Source organism: Schistocerca nitens, chromosome 2, assembly GCF_023898315.1.
Source record: "Schistocerca nitens isolate TAMUIC-IGC-003100 chromosome 2, iqSchNite1.1, whole genome shotgun sequence".
NCBI classification, from domain to species: Eukaryota; Metazoa; Arthropoda; class Insecta; order Orthoptera; family Acrididae; genus Schistocerca; species Schistocerca nitens.
The window spans coordinates 719569798-719583829 of NC_064615.1; positions in this window are offsets into that span (position 1 = coordinate 719569798).

The following is a 14032-nucleotide window of genomic DNA, read 5'->3' on the forward strand; positions in this document are numbered from 1 at the left end:
AATAACTCAACGCTAACATTGTTTAAAGACCACTCATACTTGGGATACGTAGCTCAGTTACTCTTTTAAGTAATAAAATATATACTCAAACGAATTGGATTTCTTAGCATATGGCTGAGTTTCATAAGCGGTGCGTTATTTTCGATTCAGCGCAAACGGTAATATTTGCATGTTAGTCAATATGCGCAATGCGACTGAAAGCTTGCACGCAGTCATCAATCTTTGCTGCAACAGTATTTAGTTTAGTGATTTAAACATCTTTTACGATCGTTTGCAAATTACACGAACATTTTCTATTTTTTGTAATGATTGAAACGTGGAATTAACCTTCACGAAATGAAAAAAATGACTTTTATCACCTGTTACCTACGTGGCACTATGACCATGAATTTCCTTCCCATTTGTGTTTTTCCCCTCCCGTAGCGCATCGCTACACTCGTCTGCTCCATTAGCTGGATCTATTGCGTAGTTCTTCTCCGCCTGGTCGTACTCTCTTTGCTGTTTACTGTGTATGGATTCATTGCTGATGCCCAATTATTCCCCAGTTACCATTAACGCTAAGAGAGATACAGCGTCTCTTAGTTTCGCCAAAATTGACAGTGCGTCGTTTGGAAGGTAACAGCAAGATTTTCGACTAGGACTCCAGGACGCATCACTCAGTATCTTACTGTGGCGCCACAGTCGTATTTAAAGATTTTTCCGCCTTTTATCCAGATGAATATCTATTTAAGGCCACCATCAAGTACACGTAATAAAATAATATTTCATTTACTGGCAGTTTGTCGTCTCTGAAATGCAACGATGTGTGAACTTGGTAAGCACTACCGTTTGTATAAAATAAAAAAAAATAAAATAAACTAAAAAAACCTGACATTACTGTCAATCAGTTATTTAGAAAACCCAAGTACCAATGTAAAACTTGACTGAGGTCTTTTGATTTGGATCATTTGCTCTGTCGCTGAGCTCTATGATTTAAAGTGAGTCTTATTTTCGAATGTAGATTGAACGTGGACTAAAAGTCTAAAACATATTTCTTCCATCACGACCACGTTATTTAAAGGACCTTTTCATTTCAAATCAGAACAAAAGTTAAATTTGTGTAAAGCATTTTAAACTCCGCTTTGTACGTAATTGCTATTTGCTTATTACATTCAACAGACCCTCCATTCATTTATTTTTCACGAAGTCCAATCACAATTCTGAGTGCAATTGTCCCGATTGGAATCTTCATTTATTTTCACGGTCATGCAAAGTACAAAACTAATCATTTCCAAGCTGTGGACCGAGCTATTTTCCAGTTTTGAAAGAAATGAAAGATAACAATATTATTATTATTATTATTCTTTGCTTTTTACGAAGGCTATTGACAACCAAATCAGAGACATAACTCGGCACCACTTTTCTTATAACGTTACCGGAAAAGGTAGTTTCAATAAATAATTTACGTGATAGTTGATGCTTTTGTCAGTTTCGGAATATAACGTTAATTTCACAAAATTACAGACGGTAATGTTATAGAGTGCTGAACCAGTCGACGTAATTGATAATAGGAACAGTGGTAATTGTCATATCATTATGTTTCTAAAATATCTCGCTGCCTGCGAATCAAGCACTTCAATAGACGACTGTCAGGAGGCTTCATCACAAGGTCGTTTAAGAATTTTGTAGAGTTAATTACCATTACGTAATGTTATTGTTTAGTGATAATCGAAAGACATACGTTTCCTACTATGTCTATGACGTTTATCTGGTGTTAAGGCTCCAGTACTAACAACAAACGGTTGCTGCAGCGAGAACGACTTTCTAATGGCGCGTTAAGTTACTGACGGAATGTAACTTATCCACCACTCGATTTTCCCATTGCTGCTACTGAAACATCTTAGAGCATTAAGCGCAAATGTTTTCATTTTAATAACAATGCGTTTGGCTACGATTCCTCTCCACTTTTCGCTAATCTTTCCAACTCGACGTATCTAGTACCGTCAGGACCGCTATGTGTTAGAGATTTTCCATTTTTTGCCATGACACGTTTACGTTCTGCTACTTTTTCAAGCCAATGATGTTAACTAACTCCTCTCTACTTCTGGCACGAGTTTGTCATAAGCTTTCTCGTCACCTGACCTTTCCTGTGCCTCCAATTTCGTATTTATCAGATTAATTCCTGTGTGACGCAAAATTTCAGTACTTGTTTTTCTGTTGTTTCCGAATTTCACGATTCTCTGCATTTATTCTGAATCCAAGTTATGTGCAGAGAATCAAAGTACGTTGAGGATCCCTTTCGACAGGTTTTCTTTCTTTCGGTTTGACGGGTTAAGTTATCACGGTCATCTGTTACACAGTCACTTTTATTCTCGTTGCGAAATATTATTCGCTCGTCATTATGTCTTCTACGTAAGTTAAGTTGAGCTATGTGTTAAGACAAAAGTCAAGAGCCAGTGTAGGAATGCGATGAAAGTAATCCTACAGACTCTCACGACTAAGTCGTCCACCTGTTACTGATGCGTAAGATTGATAAAATGTATTAATAGAAGCAGTAAATTCCGTGTCTGAGTGTGGTGAAGCACTCCTCTCCGTGGCTCTCAGCGCTGTCAGCTGCGGCCGACAGCCCATCATGCAGAGTCCTTACACAGGGGGTGGCCAAGATTTCGGCTCGCGGGCCATGTCCAGCTCTGGGTGTCAAAGCGCTCGGCCTCGCTTCACATTTCCCCCACCGCCACACCACGCTGTCTGAGCGCGAGTAGGAGGAGAAGGGGAAAACAGCGAACGCGCAGCATCTAAATAGTGGAACAGTCGTGCTGCAGATGCCTTGATTTTATATTTCTCATTCCTCAACATAGATCACAAAAAAAATAAGTTTTCAAGATTTATTAATTTATTTTGGCACGCTGAAGACATAATGTAACAATTTTTGTCTGGTACAAACTGTTGGCATACAGACAGTTGAAGACAATTTCACAGAATTTCGCGCTCAATTTCCCATGTAATTGTGACTTATTTAGTATCATAATCGAATAAGCTTGGGTTCGGTGTGGGGCATTGGTGGGGTGAGCGGACTGCTGTAGCCTCTTATGGGTTTGTGAAACACTGAGGGCTATGGCGGGGACGAAGCCTCTCCATCGTTTCTGGGTGCCCAGTTCCACACAGTACAATACAAAATCATAATCGGAAAAAGATCTTTCACATAAATATGTCGATCAAACTACTGTAGCACTTTTGCAACATCATTATGGAGATTTGGATAATCTACCTGTGAAAAGGAATGTAGACGTTATGGACAGTTTTAACGTAAGAAGATTTGTAATTAATACTGTAATTACCTTGTAGCTCACCCATCTACATCAGAACAAGCAGAGGGGTGCTTTCAGATGAAACGGCAAACTGTCTTGAAAACGGTTCGAAAACATGTGAGGTTGACAGTGTCCTCAAAACGTTTATAAAACTGCGTTGTAATTCTTGCAACGTCAAAATGAATTCTTCAGAGCTCACGCATTCTTTATCGCCAGTGAGCTTAGGGCACTGGATTGTATTTTTCAGAGTGTGTACCTTCTACAACGAGATTTTCCTTTTAAATGCATCCCCATCAAATCAGAAAGAAGTTAGCTTGCAATGCCTTACTGTGGGCAGCTTTCAGTCAAGTCCACATAAAATGCGAAGTCTGCAATCCATTCCGGATGTTCTAATTTTCGTTCCTGCACTCTTTTCTTCCTTCACAAATTCAAAAATAGCGAGATTTAAATCGAAAAAGCGTTGCAGGCATGCCCATTGACTTAACCAACGCAGTTAGCATTAAAATATGAAATCTCCATGTTCTTCACTCATTTCCATTCAAAGCTGTTGCAAATGAAAATGGAATAATGGGTGCGACTTCAGAAATTTTACTATTTGTACCACCAATTTCTTCAAGTACTCCATAACTCCAAATCCAGCACAAAGTGCTTCTTGATGTACAGAAAAATTAATCGCGTCTGACGATCGTTGTAATTTTTTCCTGTTTGGTTGTGATATGAAAGTTTAAATTCTTTCTGCATAGTATTGCAATGTCGTTTGACAGCAAATATGTAGGACCCATCGCTTAGGGGACTTCAGAATTCTCAACCCTTTCTTCTGTGATTCCCATTCATTTTTAAAGGATTATCGTAAATCTGTCTCTTTTTGTGCAAACAGCTACTGGACCTGTTAACGTTTGATACCACGAACAAATAGCGAAAGGCGAACAGCGCTGACACCACAACTCCGCTGAACATAGAGAGTTGTGCCGACCGCCAAATGCCGCACCGCAGTTCTAAAGGGAGTGTCGCGCAGTCCCGAGTAATTACGAAAAAGACCGAGCAAAGCCGAGTGACAGGCCGTGCCTCGGCCAGCACGCAGCCCGCACACATTGCACGCGTGAAGTTTGGCACGCGATGGCCACTCCTGTTGTATGCTATACAGCAAATGTGTGAAACCGCTACCGCCTGCTGACGCATTCTCAGCGAATGGTGAAGTCGCTACGGTTGCCCGTTCCTGTATCTTTCTCGAAGAAGCGAAGGAATGTTGGGATTTTTACCTTCCTGTCAACAATGACGTTACTGGAGAGAGAGCACAGACCCAGATCGAGGAAAAATTGGAATGGAATTTGTCCGTGACCCTTTAAGGGAAACATTCCTGGCATTTTCTTTAAGAAGTCTGAACAAATCTCGACGGCTGGTGGGATATTTAAATGATCATCCTCCCTAATAAAAGCCCAGTATCTTACCAACTCACTCTATACTTGGTTCTTGAAAAAAAGGTAAGGGCTTCACGGTTAAGTATAACCGATCTGTGTGAGAACTGATACGGAATGATTGGTGGATGGATAGCGGTCAGTTTGTAGACGTAATGTCGTGAAAAGTATTAGAAAATCAAGAGAAAATGGTGCGCGACGCAATTATCTGACAAGTGCACCAGAAAGCTACTCCGTTGGCAGAGGTTTTACTAATAGCACAATATTTGAAGTTTCTCGGGCAGCGGGTGACTGTTTTGAAACATGGGGTGACGTGGCAGTTATGTCACAAGATGTACCCATTAGGATGACAGATAGCTTAAACGAGAAAGCGGCAGTGGCGGCGCTAAACATGCAGGTCCAGCGCCGAGCAGACCAAGGCCCACCCCAGCAGCTGTGACCAGCACAGCGCCAGGGTTGGTTCAAAATGGCTCTGAGCACTATGGGACTCAACTGCTGAGGTCATTAGTCCCCTAGAACTTAGAACTAGTTAAACCTAACTAACCTAAGGACATCACAAACATCCATGCCCGAGGCAGGATTCGAACCTGCGACCGCAGCGGTCTTGCGGTTCCAGACTGCAGCGCCTTTAACCGCACGGCCACTTCGGCCGGCCAGCGCCAGGGTCAGCGTCCTCCGTTTCCGTCTAGTCCATTCCGTTTTGTCCAGCATGACCGTTCGGAGTGTCCTAAGCGCTGGGCTGCTTGTAACGCTTGTCAGAAGGAAGGCCACTTCACCTCCATGTGTCATTCGCCGATGGCTTCTCAGGATATGGACATGGACGCAATGTGTATTCCCCTCCAATGCCTGTCTCTTCTCTCTCGTTCTTTATCGAATTAAGTGTTTTTCGCCAAGTGCTCAGCCTACGACATAGGCGTTGCAGTGGCGTTATTGAATTCTCGAAACTATGTGAGTTTAGGCTTGTCGCCATTGACATCTGTCACTCAGAAACTGGTCAGTTATCATAAACGGAACATTGCAGCCAGCAGTTCGTTCCATTACGTTTTGGTGGTTGGCGATGCCTGTGTTGAGAACTTGTTTGAGATGGACGTGATTCCGGCATTTTCATTTTTCTATCATCAACGCATTTCATCTTATGTCCGACGAGGTACCAAATTATGTATTGAAAACCCTGTGTGAGGAGTTTTCGGACTTGTTTTCGGAAGGTAAAGGGTTTGCTGGGAATTTTTCTGCTTATATTTCTTTGAAATCGACGGCTCGGCTTGCCTTTGTCATGCACGTCCTTTTCCTGTCGCCTTGAAAGATCAAGTGAAAGCAGAATTGGACAGACTTCAATCTCTAGGCGTGGTGCAACCTGATGTGACTAGCGAATGGTCGTCTCTGCTGGTTGTAGTTCAGCAGCCGTCTGGGAAGCTTCGCCTCTGTCCTCTCTAACGACTTCAGTGCTACTGTCAGCGCGCAGTCTTTCTAAAATTGGTTTGTCTGAAGCGTATCTGCAGGTGCCTGTGGACGATGTTTCTCGGCGAGTTCCGGTTTCGTGTACTCTTTTTAGTCTTCCTTTTGGTGTAGCTAGCGCCCTTGCTATTTCCAATGATTTTAGAGCAACTGACTACGCCTGTCACGGGTTGCATTAATTATCTGGATGATTCCTTCATGGCCGATCACCTGAAAAATGTCCTCCCCGGTAGCTGAGTGGTCAGCGCGACAGACTGTCAATTCTAAGGGCCCGGATTCGATTCCCGGCTGTGTCGGAGATTTTCTCCGCTCATGGACTGGGTGTTGCATTGTCCTAATCATCATCATCATTTCATCCCCATCGACGCACAAGTCGCCGAAGTGGCGTCAAATCGAAAGACTTGCAGCAGGCGAACGGTCTACCCGACGGGAAGCCGTCGTCACACGACATTATTATTAAGCCTGAAAAATTTGCACACTTTACTTTCTGTTTTACAGTCCACAGGCTTACGGCTAACCTCGCGAAATCTCAGTCTTTTTAACCTTCTATTGTTTATTTGGGACTTGAGGTCTCGCTGAATAGATTTCGCCCTCTGTCAGATCACATCTCCGCTGTTACATCTATGACTTGCCCCTCGTCCACGAAGGAGCTTGAGGCCTTCCTGGAAAATATAGCCTACTACCATAAAATCCTGCAGGTGAAGGCAGTATTGGCCCACCCGTTGCTTGCCTTGTTAAGCTAGACTGTACATTTATGCTGGAACCCGGGTTGTTAGCGTGGTTTTCAAATGCTGGAGTCCAAATTACTCTCGGCGCCTTATTTAGCTACGCTCTCTCTAGACCAGCGCATAGTTTTGGCGAATGACACAGTGCCGCCTCGGCGCGGTCCTGGTGAACCGGTATACTGACGGCTCTGAGCTACCTGTAGCTTTCACCTCTAAATGTCTCACTCTGGCCCAGCAGCGGTACTCTCAGGTGGGAAAACAGGTTCCTGCCATAGTCTATACTGTTTGAAAATTTCATGCTTTTTTTTCGTATAGCTCCATGTTTCACGTTATCACTGGTCATAGATTTAGTTGTTTAGCCTTCACACTTACTTGGCTGACAAGGCAGCACACCGCCTACGACGCTGTGCGCCGTTCATGTCTCGCTACAATTACGAAATCGCTGGCCGCTGTGGCTGAGCGGTTCTAGGTGCTTCAGTCCGGAACCGCGCTGCTGCTACGGTCGCAGGTTCGAATCCTGCATCGGGCATGGATGTGTGTGATGTCCTTAGGTTAGTTAGGTTTAAGTAGTTCTAAGTCTAGGGGACTGATGACCTCAGATCTTAAGTCCCATAGTGCTTAGAGCCATTTGATCCATTTTTTGAATTACGAAATCCATTTTCTACCAATGTCTGAACATGCCAATACGGACGCCTTGTTTCACCTTCCTGTAGGTCCTGATCCCGACTTTTATTGTGAAGTATTGCTTTGCTTCCGTCTTGATACTGAAACGTAGGCTGCGGTCGAAGATTTCCCAGTTATGAGCTTCTAATATTTAGGACAGCATAGCAGCTGTCGTTACCGCCGACCCGGTTCTCCACTAGGTGGCAGGTGATTCAGTTTGTTCAACAGGGTTGGTGACATAAACCGTCGTTTCTGGCTTCGGAACCCTGCCATACTAGTTTTCCTTACCGTCTTGCCTCTCCTTTTTTGACAGTGTTTTGATTTTGTTCATGGAAGACCTCTCTCCCATATTATTGATTCCCGATGCTTTACAGCGCAAGGTTCAACGCCTACCCCAACAGAGCCATTGGGGACTTTCGTGCACTAAACCGTTTGCTTGGAGACAGGTTTTTTGGCCACGGATTGACAGCAAAATTGTCCGTTTTTTCGCAGCTTGTAAGCAGTGTGCCCAACAACAGACAGCTCCTGGGGTGTCTCTGTCCCCTGGCCCACTCTACGCTAGCCGTGGGGACGCAGTCATGTAGACTTCGCAGGCCCCTTCTTGAATTCCTATTGGCTCTTGGTCGTGGATGCATTTTCCCGATTTCCTTACATTCTCCAGAGTGCGTCGCCACTATTGGGTGGGGGTTGCCTTGTACCTTCGTTTCCGATTAAGGGCCCCAGTTCGTTTTTGACACCTTTCAATCGTTTTGTTCCCGTCAGACATTCGTCATGTTATGACTCCACCATTCCATCCTCAATCAAACGGTGAGTCAGAAAGACTAGTGCGTTCATTCAGGTCCCAAATGAAAACGTTTATTGTGGATGCTACTCCGGAAGACGCCCTTGTCCGTTTTCTGAGCACCTGTCACCTCACACCTCTGTTGCTTCACCACCAGCGCCTCCATTTTCTGCAGCTTGCACTGCAACAGCCGCCGTCAGGTTTCTCCAGCCGATGTGGGCGCGAGGGTTTTGTCACCGGCCGAAGGGGATACCGACTACTGTTGCTCGCGGCCGGGGACGCCGTCATACAGCCGACAGACTGGTGGCACGCCACTTCGGTCAGCTGCACCCCCGCTCGTCACTCACGGGTTCGGCCCTGTCACCGCAGCCCGCCCTCCGCCTCGATCCGTCGTCGCCAGCCTGTGGAGGCGACCCCATCCCATTGGTTGCGTCCTCCACGTGTGGCGCTGTGGGGTTCCAGCTTGCCGGCGCCGGGCGCTGGTCGCTGGTCCGTCTACCCCTCGGGTTCGTTGCCACAGTCTCCTGTTCCAGTAGGGCCGCCTCCGCCCGCCCCTCGCCATCGTCGGCGATGGGTCCAGCCCCGTCTTCTCCGCACTGGAGCTGCCTGCTGATGGCGATGCAGAGATGGCGGTGGAACCTTCCTCTTCGGTGCTGCAGACGGGCGCCGCGCAGGCCCACCGCCCTCGGGCACGCCCGTGTCCCAGCGCGTTCCGGCCCTCTGCCCCGGTGCCCACCCGGCACATCGCCCCGTCCCCTCCGTTGGCACCGGCTGCCGCCGTCCCAGATACGATGGATGTATCTCTCGTCGAGCCACCACCGTCTCCTCCGTCATCTGGGCGCCCACTTCGCTCGAGGGAGAGGTGTGCTGTATCCTGGTAGTAGTACGTGCGTGCGTGTGTGTGTCAGTGTGAGTGTGAGTGCGAGTGCGGCGAATGTGGCGATGCCGCTCGGCCGAGCGTCTGCACTTGAATCGGCCGTCAGCTGTTTCAGCGCTGTTCGGCCACTGGAGGCCGTCTGTGGGAGTCGTGAGCTCGGTGCGGTCTCCTCCACGCTGTCTGCTGGCGACACGTGCGTATATATGAGAGGAGCAGCGCTGACTGTCTCTATGTTCTTCCTGTTGTACTGCTCACATCAGTTGTTCTGTGTCTTGTCGCGTGTGAAGTCACGAGATTCTTCTTTCCGTTGTCGTTCAGAGGTTTATGAATACATCCATATTTGTGTTACTTGGGTCGGTTTCGTGTATTACTTGATCACTACACAATCTTGGAGGGGAAGGAAGGGAAAATTTATGGTGTTGGTGAGATGTAAGGAGTATGTATCTTCTAGCAGCATTCTTTTTTAATAAAATTTTAAAATCCATTTCCCCATAAGTTTTTCTAAGTTCAACACTCAACGATGCCGTTGAAAACGATCTGCCCTTAAACCATCAACCTCTAATACTATACATTGTGGAAACACTGAAGCACGTGGAACAACGCAGGATGTTGGACTACGGGCGTGCGAATTGGACATTGTTCAAGGAAACGTTCGATAGCCACATCCCACCCATACACGAAATTAACGAAACAGCACAAATTGACGAGGCAGTAGAAACCCTCACTAACGCCATCCAGGACGCAATGGCGGGCACCATACCTGATCGCACAACAACACAGTGCGGCCCTGGCCCAGGAAATCCTGGGCCTAATCTCAATGAGGAATCGCACCAGGAGACAATGGCAGCGCACCAGTCGTCAGTACTTCAAACGGCACATTAACAGGCTGCAGGGCACCATACACGATAAAATACAAACACATAGAACACGACAGTGGAACCAAAAACTCGAAGGGCTGGACACTACACGACCTGGAGTGCGGCAACTAGCCCGACACTTCACCAGGGAGAAAATATATACCCCAACGCTTCAAGGCCCTGACGGACCTGCATACTCAGCGGAAGAGAAAGCAGAACTAATGGCCCGCACACTCGCAGCGTCATTCACACCGAACCTGGTACCATCAGATCCAGTGTTCACACTTGCTACTGACCAAGAGGTTACACGCATTGTAGCCCAACCATCGCGTGACGACATTCGACATGCTAGCACAGCCGAAGTCTCCTGGACTATAATGCATTCCGCTGCTAGGAAAGCCCCTGGTCAAGATGGCATTCAAAACCATGTCCTCCATGAGTTCACGGATAAAGCTACTGAGTACCTAACACACATAACGAATGCCATACTAAAGCACCAACACTTCCCTGCCTTTTGCAAGACGGCCAAAGTCCTGATGTTCAGGAAGCCGGGGAAACACTACAGCCTTCCACAAAATTACCGGCCCATCAGCCTTCTGAGCTCGCTCAGTAAGATTGTTGAGAAGGTGATTCTCAAACGCATCACTAGGCACTCCATAACAAATGACATCCTGAGACTTGAGCAATTCGGCTTCAGGAATCACCACTCCACAACACAAAACTCTTACGGGTCGTTGAACATATAACACATGGCTTCAACAAAAGCAAAGCAACAGGGGCGGTGTTCCTGGACATCGAAAAGGCTTTCGACCGTCTATGGCACAACGGCCTCATTCGCAAACTCAGCGACGCGGTAAGCCGTACCGTACACTGCATGCAGACAAGCTCCACACATCCCCCACACAGTGAGATGATCTATGGCCGATCTCCCACTACTGTATAACGATCTTGATTGTTCCAGGAATGTAGCGGCTGCAGCAACTGGGATACATAGCCATCGCTTGCCACGGTAATGATGCATGATACCCATACTAACAAATCCAACCTTGCATGAACTATCGCAGCTAGTAAGCCACTACTGCTCTTACTACCCATCCCACTGTCGCAGAGGTTTTTTTCCCCACGGCACGAGCCTTGGTACTTTTTTCCCTCTGCTCTTCAAATCGCTACCCTCACTCGCGTTTCGTCCACTATCTATCACCTGATGGACCGTGTTAATGTGTAGTCTTACCCAGACGCACGGATAACATCACAGCCCAGCATCCTGTAATCCACTTACTAGATAACTAACATGTTGACGGCGGTGACTGTAGAACTTTTGGTTCGATCACCACATTGGTGCGGGCGTGGAGGGTCCCCATCTCTATTAAAATGCCAACTTTTTATCGTAATTATTAACCAGTCTGAATAAACGTTTCGCAGGGAGCACTCTTGATGTGTTTCCATTCCTCTATGCTTTATTATTATCAAAGATGTAGTTTGTCTATTTTATCATCACATTGATGTACCGATAATTAAAGAAACTTAAAGTTTGAAACTTGTAAAATTACTGAAACCAATTTCGTAAAATTTGTCATAAAATTAATGCATAGAACTGTTGAACAACGACTTGCGAATGTACCAAAATATCAGGTATGTGACATGTGTTCTGGGTAACAAAAGTTGGTTCTCAAAAATACCATTAATAATCGTATTTAAAATTCAAAACTAAGAAACTAATAAAGTTCTGGACTTCAAAGCTTGGGTATTGCTACATATTTACGTGAGAGACATGATTTTAAAATTCGATTGGAATTAGCAAAGCAGAAGAAAAGTTAAATTCTTGAGTAGAGATTCCCATTAAAAGAGCACGGCCGATTTCCTCCCCATTCTTCCAGACTCCGAGCCTCTACTGCGTCTCTGATGAAGTCAGTGTCGACAGTACGTTAAAGCCTAAACTTTTTTCCTCACAAATACTAGTCAACAACGGCACAAGGGCCGTGGGGAAAAAAACCTCTGCGACAGTGGGATGGGTAGTAAGAGCAGTAGTGGCTTACTAGCTGCGATAGTTCATGCAAGGTTGGATTTGTTAGTATGGGTATCATGCATCATTACCGTGGCAAGCGATGGCTATGTATCCCAGTTGCTGCAGCCGCTACATTCCTGGAACAATCAAGATCGTTATACAGTAGTGGGAGATCGGCCATAGATCATCTCACTGTGTGGGGGATGTGTGGAGCTTGTCTGCATGCAGTGTACGGTACGGCTTACCGCGTCGCTGAGTTTGCGAATGAGGCCGTTGTGCCATAGACGGTCGAAAGCCTTTTCGATGTCCAGGAACACCGCCCCTGTTGCTTTGCTTTTGTTGAAGCCATGTGTTATATGTTCAACGACCCGTAAGAGTTTTGTGTTGTGGAGTGGTGATTCCTGAAGCCGAATTGCTCAAGTCTCAGGATGTCATTTGTTATGGAGTGCCTAGTGATGCGTTTGAGAATCACCTTCTCAACAATCTTACTGAGCGAGCTCAGAAGGCTGATGGGCCGGTAATTTTGTGGAAGGCTGTAGTGTTTCCCCGGCTTCCTGAACATCAGGACTTTGGCCGTCTTGCAAAAGGCAGGGAAGTGTTGGTGCTTTAGTATGGCATTCGTTATGTGTGTTAGGTACTCAGTAGCTTTATCCGTGAACTCATGGAGGACATGGTTTTGAATGCCATCTTGACCAGGGGCTTTCCTAGCAGCGGAATGCATTATAGTCCAGGAGACTTCGGCTGTGCTAGCATGTCGAATGTCGTCACGCGATGGTTGGGCTACAATGCGTGTAACCTCTTGGTCAGTAGCAAGTGTGAACACTGGATCTGATGGTACCAGGTTCGGTGTGAATGACGCTGCGAGTGTGCGGGCCATTAGTTCTGCTTTCTCTTCCGCTGAGTATGCAGGTCCGTCAGGGCCTTGAAGCGTTGGGGTATATATTTTCTCCCTGGTGAAGTGTCGGGCTAGTTGCCGCACTCCAGGTCGTGTAGTGTCCAGCCCTTCGAGTTTTTGGTTCCACTGTCGTGTTCTATGTGTTTGTATTTTATCGTGTATGATGCCCTGCAGCCTGTTAATGTGCCGTTTGAAGTACTGACGACTGGTGCGCTGCCATTGTCTCCTGGTGCGATTCCTCATTGAGATTAGGCCCAGGATTTCCTGGGCCAGGGCCGCACTGTGTTGTTGTGCGATCAGGTATGGTGCCCGCCATTGCGTCCTGGATGGCGTTAGTGAGGGTTTCTAATGCCTCGTCAATTTGTGCTGTTTCGTTAATTTCGTGTATGGGTGGGATGTGGCTATCGAACGTTTCCTTGAACAATGTCCAATTCGCACTTCAGTATAGCGATTTTTTTGAACTGCCTTCTGACTGATTATATGCTTTCTGCCATGAACTGCTCTCCGATGCTACTCTCCGACTCAGTGTTGCAGTTTCAGACTAAATTATTTGGTGGATAAATTCCACTCACTGTCATCCCTTAAGGCTTCTGTCCTCTGCAGCTCCATGAAGGAATTTATTCCTCTTTGTATTAACATACATCCTCCTCCTTGTCTATGTTTTCCAAATGTTCCTGTCCTCGCCGATTCTGCAGAAAAATTTATCACTTGTTAACAGTCCACCTAATTTTCAACATCCTACTATAGCACATATTCCCTTTTCCGCTTTTCCGGCAGTACCATACAATGCTGTGGTTCAAACGCACATTCTCCGAAATTTCTGCGTCGTATTAAGATCGTAGTTTCATCCTAGCAGACGTCTTTTCGTCTGAATGCCCTCTTTTCCAGTGCTGGTCTGTATTTTACGTCATCCTTGCATCGCCAGTCAAGTGTTTTGCTCGCAGTGTAGCAGAATTCCTTCATTTCGTCTTCTTCGCGCTCCTCAGTTCTGATAAATTTCATTTCGTCTTTCTTTTGTGTACTCCCAGTCCATAGCGTGCGCTCATTAGACTGCTTATTATATTCAGCAAAC